A 24,546-nucleotide genomic window follows, 5' to 3' on the forward strand; every position below is an offset into this window, starting at 1 on the left:
CCTCCAATTGCCTCGATTATTTCGCATCAAAGAATCATAACATTTTGTTCACATGTTCCTCCCATGCAAGTGCCATTAATGCCCGATGATTAGGAGCCTCTTTGGAAATGAACTCGTTCCCAGAGCCAAATTTACATGCCTTAGTGATGTGGGAAGGTGGCTATTTCACGCTTTGATGACCACCAGCCAAAGTTACAGAAAACACAGGAGCGACAAATGCAAGTTGACAAAACAGCTGGAAAGGAAATAGAGTCCATGCTTCGAGTCTTGACTTTTGTTTATCATTTTGTAACTGATTGTTGCAGTAACTGGCGGTAACAAAGCAACGCTCTCCATTAAATGCTCTAGTTAATGGAAACATTTTTGCAGTGCCAAGAAAGAGGAATGATTTATGAAAAGAAAATTCCCTAACATTATGGTCAAGTCTTTCAACAAGCTTTGGGGTCTGACCTTAGACTGCAGGGAGACTAGGCGGTCTCTTGGCAAACCACCCCCTAGTGGGACAAGCATGATTTTGGGTCAGGGTTTGATGCCATAACTTTCTTTTAATCCTTTAGTTTCACATCTCTTTCAATATATACACTTCTCAAGTATGTGGGATTATGGCTAGATCACTGAATCTGGAGTCCTAGGGCTTCATCTCTCGGACTCGCAGTTTCTTCATCTGTACAAAGAAGTGCTTCCTTCTTGTATTACAGTTATGTGTATATATGTGTTGTCCCTCCTTTTTAACTGTAAGAGTCATAGAAGCAAGGGATATATACATATACATATGCATATACACATGTATATGTGCACATATATAGAAATGTGAGTATATACAGATATACATATACTCATGTGTTTATATATTCATATAAATATATATAAACATATGTGTATATATAACCACAGATACACATCTACATAAGGGGGTATGTGTATACATTGCACATAGTAAACAATTAATACATGTCTCATGGACTGGATTAAATGATAATGTCAATTTTTTATAGTTTTAAAATAAAAAAAGTGCTTTAATCATAATAACTCTGAAGGAAATAGTCCAAAGTTATTTCCATTTTAACAAAAGAAGAAAATGAGCCTCATTTTCCTTTTCTGTAAAATGAAGACGTTGAATTAGATAAGAATAATTACAGTTCGTATTTCTGTATAGGTGCATTTAGGGTCATAACTTACTTTCCTCATAAGCCGGCAAAGTTGATAATATGTGCATTGTTATCCCCCTTTAACAGTTTGTCTAATCAATCAGCAAGTATTTACTAAGCACCTACCACGTGCCAGAATTTAATCTAGGCCCAGTTGAATGAGCAGAAGTGGCTTGTCTGGGTCACCTGAGTTGGGGAGCTAGAACTCAAATGCAGGTCTCTCATCTCCAAGTCCAATTTCTTTATCTAGAAAAGCCTGTTCATCCCTAATCTGCTGAAGAGCAAGGCAAGCAGACCTGGCATAGGTCTAAGGCAGGAGAAATGTCAAGCTACATTCCTCTGCACATGTCACTCCATCTTTGGTAGATTCATACATGACCTTTCAGCTGCAACTGCATTCCCTCTGGCCTCCTCCTGACAATTATAGTGAAATTGTTCCTCCTCTCTAGGATTCATCAGTAACCCAAGGAAAATGTTTATGGAGAAATTAAAATAAAACAATAAACATGCACAGTCAATTTGGAATACGGGTCAATTAACAATCATACATGATATTTAGCATAAAACCTTTACACCTGCTAGCATAAGGAACAGAAAGGTAGTGGTTTTAGGGAACGGTAGTGATAAATATAAAATGAATAGTTGGTCTTTTGATTGTCCACGGTGCTATAGTGGTCCAGGAACCAACATATTTGATCCATTTTTTTTTTAATCACTGTCTCCTAATCATCAAGTTTAAACCACATGATCAAAGGTAAATAGATCTGAAATGGCATTTAAAAGAGACCTGAGAATGGCAGAAACGGAAGAAACCTTGAAACCTAAGCAAAGAATGTTAAAACTGGAAGGGATATTAGAATATATCAATAATATCTAATATTCTATATAATGCTTTGATGTTTGTAAAATTCTTTTCAGACATGATTCCATTTGGTTCTCACAATTTTGAGGTTGGTATGCCGGGTATTATCATTCTCATTTTACATAAGAAGACACTAAAATTTAGTTTAGTGACTTGATCATTGTCACAAAGCTAGGATAGGAAGTAGGATTTGAACATAAGACTCTACTGAGTTTTTTCATTGTTTTTTCTGCTGTCTCATGGTACCATCAAATGTTATTGCTGGAAAGAATCTTGGAGGTTATCCTTTCCCCTGAGGCTTTGAGGGGTTACATCCAGGGGTGTATGGGCAAATGTTTGACAAGAGGAAGGGAAAAAGCATTTATATAAGCGACAACAATGTTCCAAGAATGTTTTTTACATTTTTTCTTCTGATCCTCTGGACAACCTGGGGAGGTAGGTGCAGTTATTATCCTCATTTTATAATTGAGGAAACTGAGTTTCCTCTGGGCTGGGCTTTGGTTTCCCACAACAAGTTAAGTGACTTGCCCAGGGTCACATAGCTAGTAATGTCTAAGGTCAGATCTGGACTCATATCTTCCTGATTCCAGGACCAATGCTGTAACCAATATTCCACCAGTTGCTCCCAGAACAACAGGTATTGGGGTAAAGGTGAAAGAGTGTGCTGAGTGAGCCTGATATACTTTAAAGATTAATCTGCAACCTTAACATTTCATCCATCATTTTCTTGAGTTTAGACAAGAAAACAACAAGAAAAAAGTTTTGATTGGTAGTGTTTGCTGATTTATAAGGTGTAAATGGTCACCATAAAAATTCAACAATTACCTTTCATGAAAACTGGTTCAAGATGGCATCAGCACAACTCTGTCTCTTGACCAAGTTTAAATAGTGCTCAAGGATCTGGGATGTAAACCTAGATTACCAGGCCCCCAAATTAGTGTTCTTTTCATTGCATATACTGAAAAATGGCCTTTCCATCTTCCTGAGAATGTGCAAAGTCTACCTGCTGGTTATATGGAGCAAAACCAAAGAGAAAAGGGGAACTAAATGTACTGATTGAAAAGTAAGGAGTAGAAGTAGAAAGATCACTTGAAACCAAAGACCTGGGCTCAAATTCTGGCTATAATATTTACTAGCTCTGTAAATACAGATTATATGATGACAGATTTGGAGCCAGCAGGACATTAGAGGCCATATCATCAATGCCTCTTCTTTGGTAATACTGAAACTTGGGGAAATCAATTGACTTGCCTTGGGTAGTGAGTGGAAGAGCCTGGATTCAAATTCAAGTGCAGAGCAAAGCTATTTGCACCACATAATGATCTCTCTCCATTTCTTAATCCCTTTTGGCTCAGACTTCTCATTTGTAATACTATCCATGCACCTTGAAAACCTCAAAGGTCTATAAAAATGTAAGCTACTATTAATACAAGTTCAGGTAGAGCTGTCACTGATTTTCAATCTATAAAACACAGTGTATCTCCTCTACCGAAGTCTCCCACAACTCTCTGGAAGAGGAAATGGCTTAAGGATTCTTTCCAAGTGCTCTCTCTTCTCATGGTCATTTGCCTGTGTCCAACAGTGCCAAAGCATCATGTACCTTGTGGTCTAGAGAGTGGGTTTCCGGTTTGTTATTCAAAGTGTCTGGTGCTGACTGCCAGATTTGCTGCATAAAATGGGCGTTCTGTGAATTCTGGGGCCCATCCTCCAACTAAGGTGGGCTCCTAGTGGGGCTGGGCTCTGGTTTCCCACAACAATAAGACCTTCGGGTGTGGGGGAGGAAAAGAAGTAGGGGAGACACAGGAAGAAGAGACAAAAAGACTGAAGAACAACTTTTTCACGGCATGACTCAGATTAATCTGAAAATACAACCTAAAGAAAAACCAAGGACAATCTCTTGCCACTGAATTTAATAACTGAGCTTTCCCAAGTTTCTAAATAGGCACCTGGATTCTGACTTTATTCAACTGTATATGGGGGAAGGGAGTAGATTCCAACTCATTGGGCTATTCAAGCACTCATTCATTCTTCATTCATTCATTCACTGGATTCTAGATCCCGTGTTTGTTTCCCAGAATGTGACATAGTAAAGCATAGTGGGAAAACAAACTAAACTGGTCAGGAAATAAGGAGGCCTAGGTAAAAAACCTAAGTCTTTCATTGCATGGTTGTCTGATTCTGGAACAAATGTCATTTTACACCTCCAGGTCTGTTTCTTCATCTGTGGTAAAGGGAGAAAATACTGGCTTAGGAGTGAGGGGAACAGGGTTTGGTTGCTGGTTCTGATATAAAAATGATTCTATGACCTTGGCTAAGTCATTTCCCCTTTGTAAGCCTCAAGAAAATGATGGGGTTATATGAGATGAACTCTAAAGTCTTTCTAATTCTTTTCCTTTTTTTTTTTTTTAAAGCTACCTTAGGAGATAACAAAAAGTAGATACTTTATCTGAAAATGTTCTCTAGGCAGGAACTACTCAGCCTGTTGGCTCTCTGTAGTCAAGGGAAAGCTCACCTCTTACATTGCTAAGATGAGAAACCCTAAGAAAAACACTCCTCCTCCCAAGTATTCCGGCTTGGAGTGATGTCAAAGGCCTTATGAATGATGGCCATGTTTGTCCATTTTTGACTTAAATTACTTTTGGTTCACCCGCTGCACTGAATTGCCTTGATGTACTATCATGTGAAATGACATGAAATACATTGAAGAAAAGCAAGTTTCTTGTGAGGATTATGAAAGAGAGGAGTCACCACCTTGTTCACTTCTCCAAATGTTGGAAGAAATGAAAATGAACTTTCAGCTGAAAGGGAATCTCTCTGAACCATGATAAGAGTGAGAGACGTTTTACACAGCTCAAGTTTTCAGACTGAGCCAATAAGTCACAATAAAAAATCATTTACATATAGCTAAGCATTTGGGGGCTTTCTCAGATTCCTTCCCTAACCACCCCCCTCCCCCACCATTTTTACAAATTCTCATTTTATATTTTCTGGACTTTAGTTTCAGTGGTGTTTGATATAGTAGGCGAGAGAATTGATGTGAAAACCTAGAATAGAATTTTGATTTCTTTCCTTCCATTTTCAGAGTCATTCTACATCTCCTTTTTTCCTCATATCCATCTCCTCTAACTCCTCTGCCATTTTAGCTTTGGCCCTGGGGGTGTAATTTCAGCATGTTCGATACTCAGGTGTCTACCACATTCAGGTCTCGAGAGTTCACACCTCATCCCCAAATTATTAGTTGTCCAGAGGACTCCAGAGAAATAAGAAAGGTATAAAGGAAGTACTAAGAGAAGCTCTGATGATGAACAGCATCACAGAAATGGTTTGATTTGTGTCAGATTTTTTCAAAAAATATTACAAAATCAAACAAATAAGTAATGGGATAAAAAAATAGCTTTGGTAACTTGAAATTGGATTAGATTTTCATGAATTTATCTTTATTGTAATATGTCCTTTGGTACATTTTGGAAATAAAGATTGAACTAAATAACAACAAAAAATAAGGGAGAAGGAATTTCAAGAAAACTGGACATTGGAGAAAGTGAAACCTGAGTCTCAGCATTGTACGGGACCTTGGAGACACCATCTAAAGCTAAACAGGGTTCCCCTCTATAGCCAAACTCTCTTCAGTTGAACACCTTCAGTAATGGAGAATCTACTGAAGCGACCCTTTCTATATTTTTCAACAGCACTAATTGTTGAGAAGCTTTTCCAAATATGAAGCTGGCATATGCTGTCCTGTAACATTTACCCATCACCCCCAGTTATGCTCTCTGGGGCCGACAAGATTCCAAGATTCCAGTAAGCAGAATCCCTCTTTGGTAAGACAACACTTTAAATGTCTGAGTAAAGCTAACATGTCACCCTGAAATCAAGTACTGAACAGACTGGACATGCCCAGTTCCTTGAACTATTTTCCATATGATATGGTTTTTACTTTCTATGCCATATTGACATTTCTTCCCTGTATTAACCCACGTTTTCCATGTCCTTAAAAAGTGGAGACTAGAACTAAACTTGACATACTAGAAGTGACTTGACTAGGCCAGACTATTCCTAAATAAGGCTTAGTGAGTTCACATCTAAATTGGCTTAGTCTATATTAGAGGTGCCAAAAACTGGCAATATTCCTGAGTGAAAAGTGGCCTAACCAAATTAAAATGTGAAATATTAACAAAAGAAATAAAAATACAATAAAACACATATAACATTTCCTTTTAAAACTAAGTCAATATACATCCAGGATCCCTATCTAGAGATTATTGGATACCTCCATTTCTATTTGAATTACTATTTTTCACCAGTGCTTTAAGGGACCTAATTTCAGGATGGTAAAGAGTTTTATAGAAAACTGGGGGGTGGTAGTAGAAAATTTTAAACTAGTCTTATAACTTAAGGTTGAGGGTTAGGTTTGGTTCTGGATTGGTCCGACACTCCTAAAGCCCACATGACCATGGGTCAATCTCAAAGCCTATTTTTCTAAATAGGCTCTTTTGGATACTCTGATCTTTCCCTAAACCAAAACTAAATAAAAGCTGTGGGGCCTGTTATGAATCAGACCAACTTTCAGAGAGCCTGGTGAAGACAGAAGACAGTCATTCAGCTACATGGATGAAAAGTTAGACATTATTAAGGTTAAGAAAAATGAGAATACAGAAGTAGAATTGTTTTGATTTATCCTTCTTTCCAACACACATACCTTAAAGACTGTCAGATTCTCATTAGATTCTGTTCCCATTGTAGCCATTACTATACTTCATATCACCTTAGAATGGATACCTCAGAGTCCCATCAAAGCCTATTGGGGAATAAGTGAATAGGGCTGAGCTTATGTAGCCAAAGGCTACTACTATGCACAGAGTCCAGAAAGGATTTTTTTTTTTAAACTGAGTAAGCTGTAGCTATACTGATCTCTCTATTTTCATGGAAGGCATATTCAAGGTCATTTTAAAAAATCAATAGAACAATCTGAATATTGCAATTTTGCATCACCATGTTTGTTAGTTCTAAAATATACTAGAAGACTAGAGACTGAAAAGATCAAGGAGTTTCAGGATTGTTGAGCTATGGGGGACTTTTGAAAGATCTTAGAGACAAAGACAGAGTCTGTGGGGTTAAGGAAGTGATGCTGCTTTTTAATTTTTTTTTTTTTTTAAAGAGAGGATGGAATCTAAAAGCTGCAGGCTAGTGACCTGAACTTCTATTCCTGACAAAATTCTAGAACACATTATTAAAGTGATGATGAAAGGAAGCATTGATTACTAAAAGTCATCATTTAATCAAGAACACATTATGCCAGACTAACCTCATTTATTGTGACAAAATAACTAAACAGGCATTTTAGGGGAATGATGTAGACCTAGTGTATTTAAATTTCGGCAAAACCTTAGTCCTAGTTGCTCATGCTAATTCTTTAACAGGATGGAAAAATGTAGCTTGAATGATAGTTGAGTTCACGGCATTCAGGACAAACAGAGCAGACTTTACTTGGTTGATACTGACATGGAAGGAGGTCTTTATCGTAGGACCCAGGGATCTGTCCTTTGTCCTATCATTCACTAATTTTGTCAGTGACTTGGGTGAATACACAGAAGGTCAAATCTGAATGGTAGATAACCAGCACACTGAAAGTCAGTGTGAAAACACAAAAAGACCTCTACAGGACAAAATAAAAAGGAATTCAATAGGAATAAATGCAAATTTCTACATTTAGGATTTTAAAAAAATTCCCAAGTACAAAAATGACGAGGCATACCCTGACAAAGGAGTATTTGAAAAAGATCTGGAGGGGTTTGTAAACAACAAATGTAAGACAATGGTGTGATGTGACAGCCCCAAAAGTCAGTTCCACCCTAGGCTGCATTAAGAGAGGCAGAAGGTCTGGAATTTCAGTTCAATTCAATAAGTACCTACTATATGCAAGGTAAAGGCAGCTAGGATGGTGCACTGGATAGAGTGCTGGATAGAGTCAGGGAGACCTGTGTTCAAATCTAACTTCAGATACTAACTGTATGATCATGGGCAAGTCGCTTAACTGTTTGCCTCAGTCTCCTCATCTGTAAAATAAGCTGGAGAAGGAAACAGCAAAGCACTGCAGCATCTTTGCCAAAAAGACTCCAAATAAGGTCACAAAGAGGTGGACATGTCTGAAATGACTGAACAATAACCACATATGCAAGGTAATGGACTAGGCACTAGAGACACAAAAATAAAAGGAATGAAAAAATGTTTAACTTGCAGGAGAGAAGATGGGGTGGAGGCAGGGGCAGAGGGCAAGGCACTGGATACCTGCCTTTAGGTATCTGAAGACAGATAGTATGGAAGAAGGATCAGGGGCGAGGAACCTGCAGCCTTGAGGCCACATGTGTTCTTCCAAAAGGCCACTCTTAAGGATCTAGAAGGACACATGTGACCATAAGGCTGCAGGTTCCTCACCCCTGGATTAGATATTCTCCTTAGTCATAGGGAACAAAACGAAGAGTAATAAAGGAAGTGACAGGCTGAATTTTAACTCTATGCCAAGAAAATGCTAATGGCTGATATTTACATAGCATTTCAAGGTTTGTAATGGGTTGTGTATATACTAAATCATTTGATCCATAAAATAGCACTATGAAGAAGATGCTACAGGTATTATCCCAATTTTATCAAAAGGGAAACTGGGACTCTGTGAAGTGACACACAGCTAGTAAAGGCCACAGGCAAGGTAGAGAGCTTTTTAAACTCCATGTCCAACATCCCTCTGGGTCATGCTACCTAAAGGGGAAAGGGCTGCCTTAAGAAGTGGGAGAATTCCTTATAAATGGAGATCTCTCAGTGAAGGCTGGGGGAATCACCTGTCAGTGAGATTTTAATGGCGTTCCTAATCAAGTATGGGTTTGATTCCCTGATTTATGAGGTTCTTTCTAACTCTAAAATTCAGTAATTACAGTTAGGATTCCAGGATTTCTGCTCAGAAGCCTATCAAGTACCTGAACTGAGTCACTTGCTTGTTTGCACAGCTTATTTGTAAGCTGGTCGTTTGCAAGTCAAACACCAAACCAACTGAAGAGCTCTTTATCTCTGCACAAAGACAACATAAAAAAATTTTCAGTTACCTAGTCCATGATAATCACGTCTGATAACTGCTCAGAATCATAGAATCATAGAACTTCATATTTGGAAGAGGTCTCTGGGGCTAATTAGTCCAAACTATTCCAATATAGGACAATGATTCCTTCCCCAACATCCCCAGAGGGCAGTCATTCATCCTTCACTTGAAGACTTTAAATGAAGGAAAGAGAACTCACTTCCCCTGGAGGTCACATGGCCAAGCCACAAGTTGTTAGGGGTTTCCCCTTAAATCTGCCCCTCTGCAACTTCTACCCACTCCTCTCAGCTCTGTCCTCATGGGTCAAACAGAGCAAGCCTAATCTCTCTTCCAAAAGATAATCCTTCAATGACTTGGAGAAGACTGTCATAACTCTGGTGGCTCTGTGCCAGACTTAACATATCCATTTCAAATAAGGGTTGCCCATGAGAATCTCAAGGTCCTTTACCACCCTGGTCATAGCTCTCTGGACATTTCTCCATGTATTGATGTCCTTTGTAAAATGTAATGATCAGAAGGGAAGACAAACTTGACACTCAGTATTTAAAATGCTTTTTATTAAGCAGAACTAGTAAACAATAATTATTCTTGTTATGCTAAACTTTTAATAAAAATACACTGAATTTCTATATTTTTTCAGTTCTAGTCTTGACTTTGCCACAATCCACTTGCAAAATTTCAGACAAGTTTACTTAATTTCCACGAATCTGAGTTATTTATGGAAAATAAGTGGTAGGGTTCAAACTACTACCTAGGACTTAGATTGTTATAATAATGGCATTTCAGAGCTAACAGAGACCTCATACATTATCTAATCCACTCTCAAAGGGAAGAGGAATCCCTCTATAATAGTCTCAACAATTGGTCTCTTCTTGAGTACTTCAACACCTCCTGAGGCATCATATTGTACTTTTGTACAGGTTTTCAGAAATCAAATCCAGTGATCTCTTCCCAATATTAGATGGAGCATATGGAAATAGAACTGGAATGAACCCAAGTTTCCTCTTGTAGTAAACTAAACTATACACTGTATCATTGGTCACCAGATTTTACATTTTGAAAATGTCATTTTATCTGCCAACTAATACAACAAGTTCATGGCTCTCCCATTTCTCATTTACTGTGCTACTTTTGATGATAACCTATAAACCACTGAATTTGAGAGCTACTAAGACCTAAATTCAATGGGTGTACAGAGGCCTCTTATTAAGTATATGAATTTCTTATCCATACACATACACATACATACACACATAGACATATACATGCACACATGAACGCACAGATACTGTAAACCTTTTTTGTGTTATACATATACCCATTATTGAAATATTCTATTGATGTTGATGGAGATACTTCAGATTAATTAAATCTGAGTATGTGGACCCCAAAAGAGATCATCCCATTAAGTACAAGGACCCAACACAAGGGTGTTTCTATACATCTTTCATATTTACAACTGAACAGATGGTATTTTTTGACCCACAAACATCCCATTGCCAGGTTTTCCAAACCTGAATATGTATTCATGTGCTGCTCTCATAAGCAGGACACAAGATCTGCTTTAGCTTGCTTTCATTAAACCACTTCTTGCTTCACACAGAGCATGCATAGTATGTCATTTCCTCCCCAAGGAAGCAGACAGAAGTTCTTTTTCTTTTTGGGGATGGTGGGCACATTTCATCTTCTGAACAAAAAGGAAGAATAAAAACGGAGATGGAGAGTGAATTCCAGGCATTTAGTGGGGGTGAGTGGGGAGGATTCAGTCAAAAGAAATAGACACAGGGGATGGAGTGGTGTGTGCAAACATCCGCAAGCAGAGTATTTAGATGGATTGTAGAGTGACTGGAGGGCAGTAGTTTATAAAAGGATTGGGAAGGTCTGAGAGGGAGTCATTGGAGTTTATAGATGTGGGGAGAGGGGAAGTCCTGAATGCAGTAAGTTATGAATAGAGTGAACAACTCTAGGAAATGTATCCTCAGAAATTTCCCTGTCATTAGCTACTGGTTTGTGCTGTGACTTCATAGTACCACAGAATGTCAGAGCTAGATGTGAACTTGGAGATTGTTTACTACAACACCCAAATTAAAAAAAAAGAAAAGAAAAACTGAGACCCCCACAAGGGAAAGGAATATGCAGAAAATCACATAGCTAGAGTTCATCTTGATGTAAAATTACAGAATTATTCAATTTAAAAGCTGAAAGTGTCATTAGCAATCCCTTCATTTTACGGAAAACAGAAGCTCAGAAAAATTATTTAAGGTCACACAGTTAATAAGTGAAAGAGCCTGGATTTGAACACAAGCCCTCTGACCTCAAGTCCCGGGCTTTTTGCTAGTCTGTTTCCTTTAAAATCTCTTCCATTCTTAACACCGGTATAATTGTCATAATTGTATAATATCCCCCATAAGCACTTGGTTTCAAAGTACTAAAAATTTGCTTCCAATGATTGGGATGATATTTCTTATAAATAATTAAAACAAAGATAACAAGTCAGAGGAAAAAGGGCAAGGAGAGAGTACATTTCTTTGAAAAGGACAGACATATCCATTTGTGAGGGCAAAGAGGTAAAGAAATCTCTAGGTCCCAGGGGGCTGCTGGTGCTCAGATGTTCCCTCCAATACACTGAGAGCTGTCCCACACTGTCAAATAAAACTGAACAGCACGCAGAACTCTCTCACCAAAACTGTCAGCACCAATAGGCACTGAAGAAATTGTGTTAGGAAAATAGATAGACTAAGATTCAATTTTTCGATTGTATGAAGCTTTAATTTACTGACCTTGGGAGGAGAACTACCTGAGCTTGGTGAGGTAAAAAAGAAGCACTGTGCTCTCTGGTAAAAGAACTGCAGACCTCTAGAAAGGATCATTTATTTCGTTTGAGTGTTATGATTATTATTTTTATTATGTAGCCATGAAAGTAGGAAGAGCTTCTGATAAAACGGGCAAAGAGTCCTGGACTAACCCCCCACCTTCTTAGTAGAGCAAGGTAGTAAACATATTAGACAGATCATTCCCAATCTCTTTAGTGACCATGCAAGAGCATTCCACACTAGTACCACCCAAATGCCTTCCATCCTAGCACTGCATAGGTGCATTTTACATCGAAATACTATTTTATGAAGGGTAGCGAGGTGGCACAGCGCTGGGCCTGCAGTCAGGAAGACTCATCTTTGTGAGTTCAAATCTGACCTCAGACACTAGGTGTGTGACCTTGACAAGTCACTTAACTCTGTTTGCTTCACTTTCCCCATTTGTGAAATGAGCTGGAGAAGGAAATGGCAAACCATTCCAGTATCTTTGCCAAGAAAACCCCAAAAGGAGTTATGAAGAATCAAATACTAAATATGACTAAATAGCAAAGATGGCTCAATGGATGGAGTGCTAGGCTTGAAGTCAGGAAACTTGAGTATAAATTCAGCCTCAGATACTTACTAGCTGTATGACCCTGGACAAGTCACTTAATCCTGTTTGCCTCATTTTGCTCATCTGTAAAATGAGCTGGAGAAGGACATGGCAAATCACTCCAGTATGTTTGCCAAGAAAACCCCAAATGGGGTCACAAAGAGTTGGACATGATTGAAATGACTGAATAAGAAACCATTCTACAACATGCTATATTGTAGTATTCCATATCAAACTGTATAGGGCAAGGTTTTAGATACAGTGACTGGGGTCCTGACTTCTTACTAGTCATCCTGATTTGTTTTAGTGTAAACAGAGGCAAAATGATCTAGTGGAAAGACCACTGGATTGGGAGTTAGAAGCCTTGGAATCAAATCTCAGATTCAATACTTCCTAGCTGGGGGAACGCAGATAGATCAAAAGCACTCTGAGACCCATTTTCCTTATCAATAAAAAGGAGGTAATGACAGTAGCACTCCCAAGGTCAAAGTGAGAAAAACACTTTGTGCTCTGTGAGCCCCCATCTTTTCACTTGGCATCATGGTAGGCTTGGAAAAAAATGGTACAAAGTAAAGCCAACCAACCAAGTTATCACACCGGCACCATAGCAAGTATGCAAATATGGAAGGCTTCCTTGTTGAGAATCTCTAGCAACCTCCTGTCTGAGACTGCAAAAAATCACTCTGGGCTGAGACAGACACAGTGGTTGGGTGTTTTTCATGTTTGTTAGACTGGAAAATAGAACTCATCAACAGGTGTTTCTGAAGTAAGATAGGCCCTTCCTCTCTTTGTGGCTGGACTGTCTTTAATCTATTATCATATCACCAGGGTTAAATCTATATGTTCATGTGTGCACCTTTAACTGGTGATCACTCAGGGAATGACTACTCCGTGGGTGGTTTATGCAGCCCTTGGGTTTTTTCTCAGTCTAGCTCATAGCTACCACCCAAACAGGTACCGCTCAGAGCTTGGGGACCTGGAATCAAGATATTACCTCAGAAGTTTCAGAAGTGACTGTGGTCCCAACATAGGGCCTGGGGATTAATTGGTAGGAGTTTGATCTTGTGGAGATGTCAATGCTGACACCATGACGTGGAGAGGAGAGGAGAGGAGAGTGTGTACTGACACTAACAAAGAATATTGCAAAGAGATATCTGTTATGTCCCCTGATCCCTTTAGAGAAGTCTTTATTTGACTTAAACTTTACTGACTTCCTCAGCTTTAGGCCACTGCTACAAAGTCCATTTTCTGTCTCATCTTGCTAAATGGACTGGTTATCTTATGAATTCTAGATTGTCCCTCCATGGCATTCTCTTGGACTGAAATTTGGAACACACCATTGCAAGGACAGAAGGCATCATACCAATCATTAAATGATGAAATTACTTCTGTACACTAGGAGTTTCTGTGATATCATTTCTATTACCAACAGAGAAAAACACAACCTACCAAGCATCCCAAGATCTTAAAGTGGTAAATACCACCGTCCCTATGGCTGCTCCCTGCCTTCTATTCCTGACATCTATGAAGCAAGAAAATGGAAACCTTCCACTCTACAGTAAAAGATTCATAGACTCTCAGAGCTGGAAGAGACTTTAGGGGGCACCTGATTCAGGATCTGCCTAAAGAGGAATCCTCATAATCAGCTCTGACAAGGCCTCCCATGTGGGGAAATCCACAATGGTACCTTGGAGTCAGGTCAAAAGCCATCTAGGCTTTTCAGAGTTGATTGTTAAATTTTTCAGGGCAAGCATTTCTGCCCCAGAAATCGAAAAATACTACAAATCAGGGCTGGATTTGTTGTTTTGTTCGCACTTTAGGCTTAAGAAAGAGATGGGATGCATATTGTCAGAGGAAGTCAAGGCTTCTGCCTCCAGTATCTCCAAAACGAATATGAAATAGGCTCAGGCCATAGAAGAACTTGAAAAATGAGTAGCTTGCTAAAGGAGAACCAAAAAAAATGCTGAGAAAAATAACACCTTTAAAATTAGGCTAACTCAATTGGAAAAAGAGGTCCAAAAAGCCAATGAGGAGAAGAATGCTTTAAAAAGCAGAATTAGCCAAATGGAAAAGGAGGTTCAAAACCTCACTGAACAGAATAGTTCTTTAAAAATGAGAGTGGAGTTCAGGGAAGCTAATGACTATATGATAAACCAAGAAGTTACAAAACAAAACCAAAAGATTGAAAAAGTAGAAGATGATGTGAAACATCTCATTGGAAAAACAAGTGACTTGAAAAATAGATCCAGGAAAGACAATTCAAAAATTATGGAACTACCTGAAAGCTATGATAAAAAAAAAAAGCCTAGACATTATCTTCCATGAAATTATCAAGGAAAACTGCCCTGATATTCTAGAACCAGAGGGCAAAATAAATATTGAAAGAATCCACCCATCACCTCCTGAAAGAGACCTGAAGAGAGAAACTCCTAGGAATATTGTGTCAAATTTCAGAGTTCCCAGGTCAAGGAGAAAATATTGCAAGCAGCTAGAAAGAAACAATTGGAGTACTGTGGAAATACAATCAGGATAGCACAGGATCTGGCAGCTTCTACATCAAAGGGCTTGGAATAGGATTCCAGAAATCAAAGGAACTGGGATTAAAACCAAGAATCACCTACCCAGCAATACTGAGTACAATACTTCAAGGGAATAAATGGTCATTTAATGATATAGAGGACTTCCAAGCATTCATGATGAAAAGACTAGAACTGAATAGAAAATTTGACTTTCAAACACAGGAATCAAGAGAAGCATGAAAAAGTAAACAGGAAAGAGAAATCATAAAGGACTTTATAAAGCTGAACTGTTTACATTACTACATGGAAAGATAATATTTGTAACTCTTGAGACTTTTCTCAGTATTTAGGTAGGTTGAGGGATTATATGCACACACATATAGACAGAGTACAGGTTGAGTTCAATCAGAAGAGATGATATCCATAAAAAAATAAAATTAAATTAAGGGGTGAGGGAGGAAAATATTGAGAGGAGAAAGGGAGAAATGGAATGGGGCAGACTATCACTCATAAAAGAGATAAGAAAAATCTTGCTCAATGGAGGAGAAAAGGGAGGAGGTGAGAGGGGAAAAGTGATGCTTACTCTGACATGCTCATTAAATTTGTTATGAAAGTCTATCTTACACTATAGGAAAGTAGGGGAGAAGGGGACAAATGAGGTAAGGGGTATGATAGAAGGGAGGGCAAATGGGAGAAGGGAGTAACTAGAAGTAAACACTTTTGGGAAGGGACAAGGTCAAATGAGAGAATAGAAAAAAGGGAGGGGCATCAGGGGCAGGGTAGGATGGAGGATAATATAGTTAGTCTTACACAACATGACTATTATGGAAGTCTTTTGCAAAATGACACATATATAGCCTGTATTGAATTGCTTGCCTTTTCAGTGGTGATGGGTGGGGAGGGAGGGAGGGAGAGAAGTTGGAATTCAAAGTATTAGAAACAAATGTTGAGAATTGTTATTGCATATAACTGGGAAATAAGAAATACAGGTAATGCGGTATAGAAATTTATCTTGCCTTACAAGAAAAGAGAGAAGATGGGGATAAGGGAAAACTGGGATGTGATAGAAAGGAGGGCACATCAAGGGAAGGGGTAATCAGAATACAAGGTATTATGGGGTGGGGGGAGGGTAGAGATGGGGAGAAAAATTGGAACTCAAAATTTTGTGGAAATGAATGTTGAAATCTAAAAATAAATAATAAAACTAAAAATAAGAAAGAGATGGGGAAAATGTTACTAATGAAGGTTAAATATAAAATTATATTACATGTAATTCCCCCCCCCCCCCCAGTTGTTAAATATTTGCTAGCATACTGCTGGGTTCCCACTATTTCCAGAAACATCCTTTTCTACTTTTTTTTCACAGATTTTCTTTCTGTGGAGCCTGAAATCTGCCTCTATGAAATTTTCATGCTGTTCATAGTTCTGGCTTCTGGGACCAGGCACAACAAGCCTAAGCATCTTCCAAACTGCTAGCTTTTCATACCACTTCCTACGTCTTCTCTTCTCCAGGGTTTCAAAGTACCTCACCATCTTGGTCACTGTCCTCTGGATATACTCTAGCTTCTTAGGATCCTTCCGAAATGTGCTTTATAGAAGTAGTCACCACATTATTCAGAGCAGAGGATGGAGGATTACCACTTCTTTGATTTGGATATGAATGCTGAATAAAACCAGATGAGCTTGTGGGGTTACCATGCCATACTGTTGACTCACATTGAGTTCATAGTCCAATCAATACATTAGTTCTTTCTGACATAAACTCAGCATATTCAGTCCTCCCCAATCTTATATTTGGCTAGCTGAGTTTCTGAATGAAAATCTGGGACTTTATATTTATTGTTATTGTACATCATCTTGTCAAAATCCATATTTTTTTTTACTTTTTTATTATCCTATCTCAATCCTTTTGGATCTCAGCTGAGTAGCCGCAGCATCTTCAGGATGAAAGAACAAGAGGCATTCACGTGGAGACTGGATGATCACTTGCTGAGAGGAAGGGATTACTGGGTGCGTATGCTTTAAATTAAATGGCCTTTGGGATACTTTCTAGCCCCATGGGACCTCAATCTTGCTAGTATTCTGTGATTGTGAGAGTTTGGCAGAGTCAACAATAAAAGGCAAAATGCAAATCAATCAGTGTGGTGGCCTGGGCAGAATGACTTGTGGGGGACGGAGTTGGAATGCCTGATCATAAAAGTTTTGCAGGTTAGCTAGGACTCTATGGCTCATGGAGTTCACCTGTACTGTATATTGTAATAAATATTCTTTTTAACGAATACCCACCTCCTCCCAAGTTCCACTCAAGCTCAAATTAGGCTTAGGACAGTTTCTATATACTATTAGGGGAAAAAGGGTAAACATATACAAAACTGATAATGTACAGTATTGTAGCATTATTAAACCTTTCTGAGGACCTGCTCACTTGGTTATTTAGTGGTTGGCTCCAAGCTCACTAGAGTAAGCTGAATCCAGCCCCAGACCCTTTCTGCATCCATCACATTACAGGATGTTTCCTGTTCTCTTCTCTAACAGTGTTTCGGAAACACATCTTGCTGTGGAAAAAGCACAGAAATGGTAGTAAAAAAAATGTGGATTCAGGTACAGGCTCGGTCATGAGCTGACTCAGTGATCCTGAGGAAGTCACCTCACCTTGGTAGATTTCTACGTTCTCTCAGAAAAGTGTCAGTAAAGTGATTTTTACAGGGTTTTACTAGGCTATTGGTGTAAAGAGCTGTGGCTTTGGAGACAAAACACCTGGTTCTGAAACTGACTCCCTCTGTACCTGCAGACTGAATACTTAAATTTAAGCTTTACCTTCCTTAACTATAAAATGGGTCTAATAATACTCTCACTATTTACTTCAAGAGCCATGAGTTTCAAATGAGATAGCATATATAAAATGTTTTATAAACCAAAAAACACTTTACATAAGTGAATAATTATTACTATTTCCATTTCTGTAAAATGAGATGATAGCAAGGTGATCTCTAAAGCTCCTCACTGGTTCTGGAATTCCATGGATCTGTGAATCAATGCCTCTCACTAGGAAAATACATAGTGTAATATACAAAACGCATTATTTCTGCAACGTAACCAGAAAGGGTCATTTGTTCAAATACCACCCTCCCTCACACACTTGCCCTGAGCTTGGCCTGCTGTCTGGCACCTCCACAGCTGACCAATGCCCCATGCCGGACAGGTTCTGCTCCCAGCATGAGCTCCTCAACTTACACTCTGCCTCCCACTGAGAAATAGGATCAATTTTACCCGTTTTCCTTGGGAGGAGGCTGAGCCATTGGCATCTGCAGAGGGTTGACTCCATTCTCCTAAGACTGATCTTTGATTTTATGACTCTAGTCTCACTCCTCTCCTCCCCCACCCCGTCACTGAAGGCTGAGGAAGGCCCTTCCCCATCACTGATGTCACCGACTGTTCACATTAGATTAGTCTGCATCCCCCTTTCCCACTGTCACCTACCTGCCTCCTCTGTTGTTGGCAGGGGTGTCATTAGCGCCTCATTGCCCCCGGAGCTAATAGAGACACAATTGCTCCTGCAGTCGCCAATGCCTGCAGCAATTTGCACCTGACACACAGCAGCTAATTCTCCTTCAGGACCTGACATCTTCCACTGAGACTCTGTCCCACCATGTCAGGAATCTGCACCTCCCAAGGCTGAAAGATGCACAACCAGGTTCCTAATAAGGCTGTGGGTGTGTGTACCTGCCTCCTAGCCTAAAATAACCCTCACCAGAGAATAACAAGAGGAGTGGGTTTTCTATAAAGTGGCACCTCATTTCTAGGGGATTCCTGAAAGAAAGGATCAGTGTAGTAGTGTGTTTAATCCATGACTGTCCCCTCACCACCAGGCTTGGGCGAAAACCAAACCAGGGCTGAGGTCTGGGGGGGTGAGGAGGTGGGGGAGGGGGTCTCATCTTTTTTTTTTTTTTTTCAGGCCTCTGTACACAGTAGGTGCAGAGTTAGCATTTAGAATGAAAAGAACTGGGTTATAGCTCTGCCACTTAGGGATTATGTGACCTTGGGAAGTCATTTAGCTGTTATTTGCTTTCATTTCCTTTTCTGTAAAATGAAGGGATTCCACTAAATAATCTTTAAGATCTTTTCAAACTCTAGGATCCAGTGATCCCATGAATGACTACAGTGCCAAGGTTGGAGACAATATTTGGACTCCCACATCTTATTGGAGCAAAGCTCTCTATCCCTAATAAGGGGAAAGATGGGGTTATTTCTCCTAAGGTTACTTCAGTAGTTCAGAAATGAACTTACTCTCCCTCCCCCCAGCATTTATCTCTTCCTAACTTCCGATTGTTGTTCATTTTTCCAGTCCTCTAGGCTCCAAACCTATGTATCCTCACTTTCTCTTACCTATGCCCCTCACCCACATATCCAATGAATTGCCAAGTCCTGTCATTTCTACCTTTGTAGCATCTCTCCAGCATTCCTCCTTCTCTCCTAAGATACTGCTTCCACCCTGACGCAGGCCATTATCACCTTCATAGCCTGCTGGGCAGGTCTGCCTTCCTCAACTCTCCCCTGAATCCTCTATTCAGCAGATCCTCCTAAAGGACAGGTCTGACCACCCCACCTCCCACCTCATTCAGCATGCTCCAGTGGTTCTCTACTGCCTCTAGAAACAAATATAAAATCCTCTGCTTGGCTTTTAAAGCCCTTCATGATCCAGCCTCTTCCTAGATTTCTTATATCTAACTCCCCCCTCCAATACTCTGTAATGAAGTGGCCCTGACCTGACAAGTGGCTATTCCTCACATGGGATACTACAGCTTCTGAACCTGGACATTTTCACTAGCTGTCTCCCAACAAGCATTTATTAAGCTCTTACTATGTACCAAGCGCTGTGCCTTCACAAAACATCTTTCCCTAATCTTAATTCCCTGTAGGACTAACTCAAATTTGTCCTGTATATACCTCGTTTATATATAGTTGTTTTCATATTGTCTCCCCAATAAGATCGCAAACTCAAGAACAAACACTAGTTTTTATCTTTCTTTATATCTGAACTTACTAGCTGTATGACCCTGGCAAGTCACTTAACTCATTTGCCTAGGTTTCTTCATCTGTAAAATGAGCTGGAGTAGGAAATGGCAAACTACTCCAATATATTTGCCAAGAAAACCCCGAATGGGGTCACAGAGTCCGTCACAGCTAAAACAACTCAATAACAACAAATATTTCCATCACTTAACATAGTACCTAGCACATGACAGTACTTAACAAAATTAGTGTATTTGATTTGACTTTCACAGCAAGACAGATTATAGGCTCCCAAATTTCCCCATCTTACCCATTTCTATCCTTAGGAAGTCACAATTTAATATAAATAAAAAATAGCCAAGCTAGAAAATAAAAAAGAAATCTGAGGCAAAGGATGCTTTTGTGCCTAGGATTAGAACTAGACAAAATTAGGAAGCTAGTTTTCGAGGAGTGGAGAAAAGGGATAACTAGCACCATGGAGTAAGGATGGACTGTTCCTGAGCCCAGTCTTGGTTACAGTGAGGAGAGTCCTTAGATCTGGTATTCAAGTCCTCATTGCTGTCCCTATGACTGTAAACAACTTACCGACCCTATCCAAACCATAGAGCTGTAAAATGTAGACAATAATAATTGTACTTGCTATTTTATAAGGCTGTTATATAAATCTAGGGGGACAATGTTTTGCTAAAGAAATAATACAGAGTATTATGGTTTTCAGCTTAGTCAAAGCATAGCTTTATTTCTTATGACCATAAGGGAAAGCATTCAACTTGCGCTCTCAGAATTGGGAAGAAGCTTCTCCCTGAATTGCAGGAGGTTAAACATTTTAAAATCCTTTAAGGAAAAAAAATCAAATAAGGGTCTTAGACAAGATTAATAGAGGTACAGAGAATTGGTAGATTAATGGAAATACACAAAGCATAGAAGATAATCAAGGTGGACAAGATGGAATCACTGAGACACAGGAGCCCTGTAGGGTTACTGGGAATTTTCAGTTCAGCAAATTATACAAACAAGTTGCACCAGTACTTCCATTACACTGAGGAAACATGATTCTTCTCCATGTCTATATCATGTCCCCTAACTTTGTTCTCCAAGGCTCTATTAGTGGGTTCTCCTCTCTCTGCTCTTTCCTTGGTGACCTCATTAACTTCTCAGGGCTTAATTATCATTTCTATACAGATGACTCACAGAAATAGATATATATGTATGCATGTATATGAATATATGTGTATGTGTAGATATACATGCATGTGCATATACTGGTGTGTATATACACATGTATATGTATAGATGTATTGTGTATGTATGCATATGTATGTATACATGTGTATGTATATGTGTATTCATATATATATGCATGTATGTATATATTTGTATGTACATATGTATGTATACGTATGTGTGTGTATTTAACTCCAGTTTTTCCCATAAGCTTCAGTGCCATGTCACCAAATTTCCATTAGACATTTAAAACTTCACCTGCCAGAAATATCTTAAACTCAATATGTTCACAACATAACTCATTATCTGAAACAAATTCCTCTTTCAAACTTCCCTTTTTCTATCTAAGGCTCCCACATTCATGATCATTATTTTATTTGATTTGCATGATAACCCTTGGAGGTAGGTCCTTTATTATCCTCATTTTACAAATGAAGAAACTGAGGCAAATAGCAGTTAAGTGACTGGTTTAGAATATGACTTCTAAATCTGTTGTCATCCATTTTATGTTTCCAAAATAACACATTGACTGGTACTGCATAAGTATATATGTTATCCTTCCTCCTAGCAGGATACAGGCTCCGTGACAGCAGCCACCATTTACTTGTTGTTGTTGCTGTTTTAATCTTTGTATCTCTAGTGCCTGGCATGGCAATTAGCACGTTTGTTAGATCGAACTATACTAAAATTTTTATATTTACATATATATGTTTATATATGCGTGTACATAAGTGTATATACGCGTGTGTATATGTATATATGTGCATGCATGTATGTGTATATAATATATATATATAATATACACACGCACACATGCATAATTTCTCCTATTAGATTTCAAACCCCATAAGGGCCTCATTCATTTCATTATTTCCTCTACCAAAAAACATAGTGGTCTAAATATAGTATGTGATTGATAAATGTTTGTTGAATTCATAAATCCATTCAACTCCACATTATTTATGTATCTACAATATTCAAGTGACTGGGCTAAAGATGTTAGATATAAAAGTTTTTTTTTTATCAAGGTGTTATAGATAAAAAATTGAAAAACAACATAGTCCTCATGTTGAAGAATATTATACTATAATATGGGGAGATAATACATTTATACAATCAACCAGTAAACATTTATTAAGTCTATATGTCAAGCATTGTGCTAGGTACTGGGGATACAAAAAGAGGTAAATGAGTGTCCTTGCCCTCAAGGAATGTACAATCTGATGGGGGTGGGGGGTGGGGAGACAACATTCAAACAGATATATACAAAGTAAGCTGTATACAAGATAAATAGGACACAACAGAGGGAAGGCACTGGAATTAAGAAGGGTTAGGGAAGGCTTCCTGTAGAAGTTGAGATTTTAGTTGGGACTTAAAAGGAAGTCAGGGAGGTCAACAGTAAGAATGGAGAATGGAAAACATTTCAGGTATGGGGAAAACCAGAAAGAATGGCCAAAGCAAAAAGATGAGATGTCTTGTTTATGGAACAGCTAAGCCAGTGTCACCGGATTGAAGATACATGTTGGAGAGTAAGGTATAAATAGACTGGAAAGGTAGGAGAGGGCTAGGTTATAAAGGGCTACGTATACATATATATACACATACATATGTATATATACATATATGTGTATACACACATATATGTATATACACACATATGTGTATATATACGCATATATATAATATACATAGGTATGCTATAATATGTACCATGACGAGGCAGACAAAAAGTGGTATAAGAAATATGAGCAAGGACACATCCTTTTCTCCTGGGGAGATGTGGGGGGAAGGCTCCAAGGAGGAGGCAGTATTTGAAGTGGACCTTGAGGTGAGTAAATCAGTCAGTTAGCATTAATTAAGCCCCTACTATGTCTAGGCACAGACAGAGGATGGGGCAATTAGCAGGGGATGACATTCTGAGAAGGGAGATGGAGGGTAGCCCAGTTTGGTTGGTTATTAAAGCATTTTAAAGTTTACAGAACACTTCTTCCTAATAATCCAATGATGTAGATTATCACCATTTTTTTCCAGATAGGAGAAGCATGACACTATAGTTCTAGAGTCAAAGATGGAGTGATACGATACCAAACAAGCTTTTAGTAATAGAAAGGACAGCGAGACTAGCTTATGCTAAAAGCCACGGCAATGGTACACTGTTACTGCAAATGATACCTGCTCCCAGATAACGTTACAGAGAGATCTTTGTGGCTTTTACCTTTATATCACATTTATAGGCACTTGCAGCTACGACTGGGAAAATTAAAGGAAGAAGATTTTTGACATTTGTCAGCTTAAAGCACTAGGCTGAAGGTAGGATTGTGGGTCATTTGGGGGAGGGTTTCATACTTGCTAGTTCTGAGAGGCCAGGAATACAAGAGGGTGATCATCAGCCACCTCCCCACAGCCTACCAGTGCATCCCAGCCCCACCAGATAAAATGCAAACGCATCTTCCAGCATCATTAAAACATTTCTATACTCTACATACCAAGGCTTGACCCTGCGACCATTTCTACCATTAGATTTGAATGACCTCAGCAAAAGAGCTGAAAGGCCGGAGTATTAATTCACAGAACCACAAGCTCAATTTAAGATTTAATTTGAGATAACGAAGACCAACGGAAAGCGTATTCAAACTTTGCAGGGCGTGATGAAAGGCTGGTCCCTGTTTTTCAAGTTAAATATGAATCCAATATTTCTGTAACAGATTTATTCACAAATTGACAAACACCACGGAGCTTCTTTTCTCTTTCAGAGTGGTTCTTCTGCTTAATATAGCTCTTTATCATGCCTCTTTCTTAGTCCTGATTTTTCCTCCTCCTAATTTACAAAGCGTGCCCTTTAGGGACTACTTTTCAATTTGATTATCTCCTTGAGAGGAAAATAGGCTTCACTTATGAAGCATTCCCAACATACAGGTCACTTGTATTCTAACTTAAATATGCTAAAAGTCTGTTTGTTCAACAATGATGGCTCCCCATATAAAGTCTCAACTGGATAATGTAAATGTCCCAAAAGTCTATTGGAGGATTCAAAGCAAATTGCCAGATGTTCTGGCTACTGTGGATCTAAATGCAGTTAGATCTCAAGGCAAAGAAGATTTTATTTTAATATTCTAAATTATTGTTTGAAATGGGAATGACTAGATTTTGATTAGGAAGGTACATCTGGGAGGATTCTCCAGTGTGATGCACTGTAATACAATACAATATAACTTTTATTAAGTACTCTCCATGTGCTCTGCATGTAGAGAGGAGGGGGAAAGACAAGATGAAGACTTTAGATAA

The 24,546-nt window shown here is 38.9% G+C and overlaps 1 protein-coding gene and 1 long non-coding RNA gene across 2 annotated transcripts in view; both read right to left on the minus strand.

Moving 5' to 3' along the window:
- The window catches only part of WWOX (WW domain containing oxidoreductase), a 1,243,673-nt gene that overhangs the window by 398,893 nt on the left and 820,234 nt on the right, over positions 1-24,546 (minus strand). The window lies entirely within an intron of this gene.
- The window catches only part of LOC140521415 (uncharacterized), a 133,857-nt gene that overhangs the window by 51,661 nt on the left and 57,650 nt on the right, over positions 1-24,546 (minus strand). Inside the window, exon 2 of the long non-coding RNA XR_011972926.1 lies at positions 1-24,546. This exon is cut by the window's left edge and continues 51,661 nt beyond it; it is cut by the window's right edge and continues 46,421 nt beyond it. This is a non-coding gene — a long non-coding RNA (uncharacterized lncRNA).

The sequence above is a fragment of the Notamacropus eugenii genome, chromosome 1, assembly GCF_028372415.1.
Source record: "Notamacropus eugenii isolate mMacEug1 chromosome 1, mMacEug1.pri_v2, whole genome shotgun sequence".
NCBI lineage: Eukaryota > Metazoa > Chordata > Mammalia > Diprotodontia > Macropodidae > Notamacropus > Notamacropus eugenii.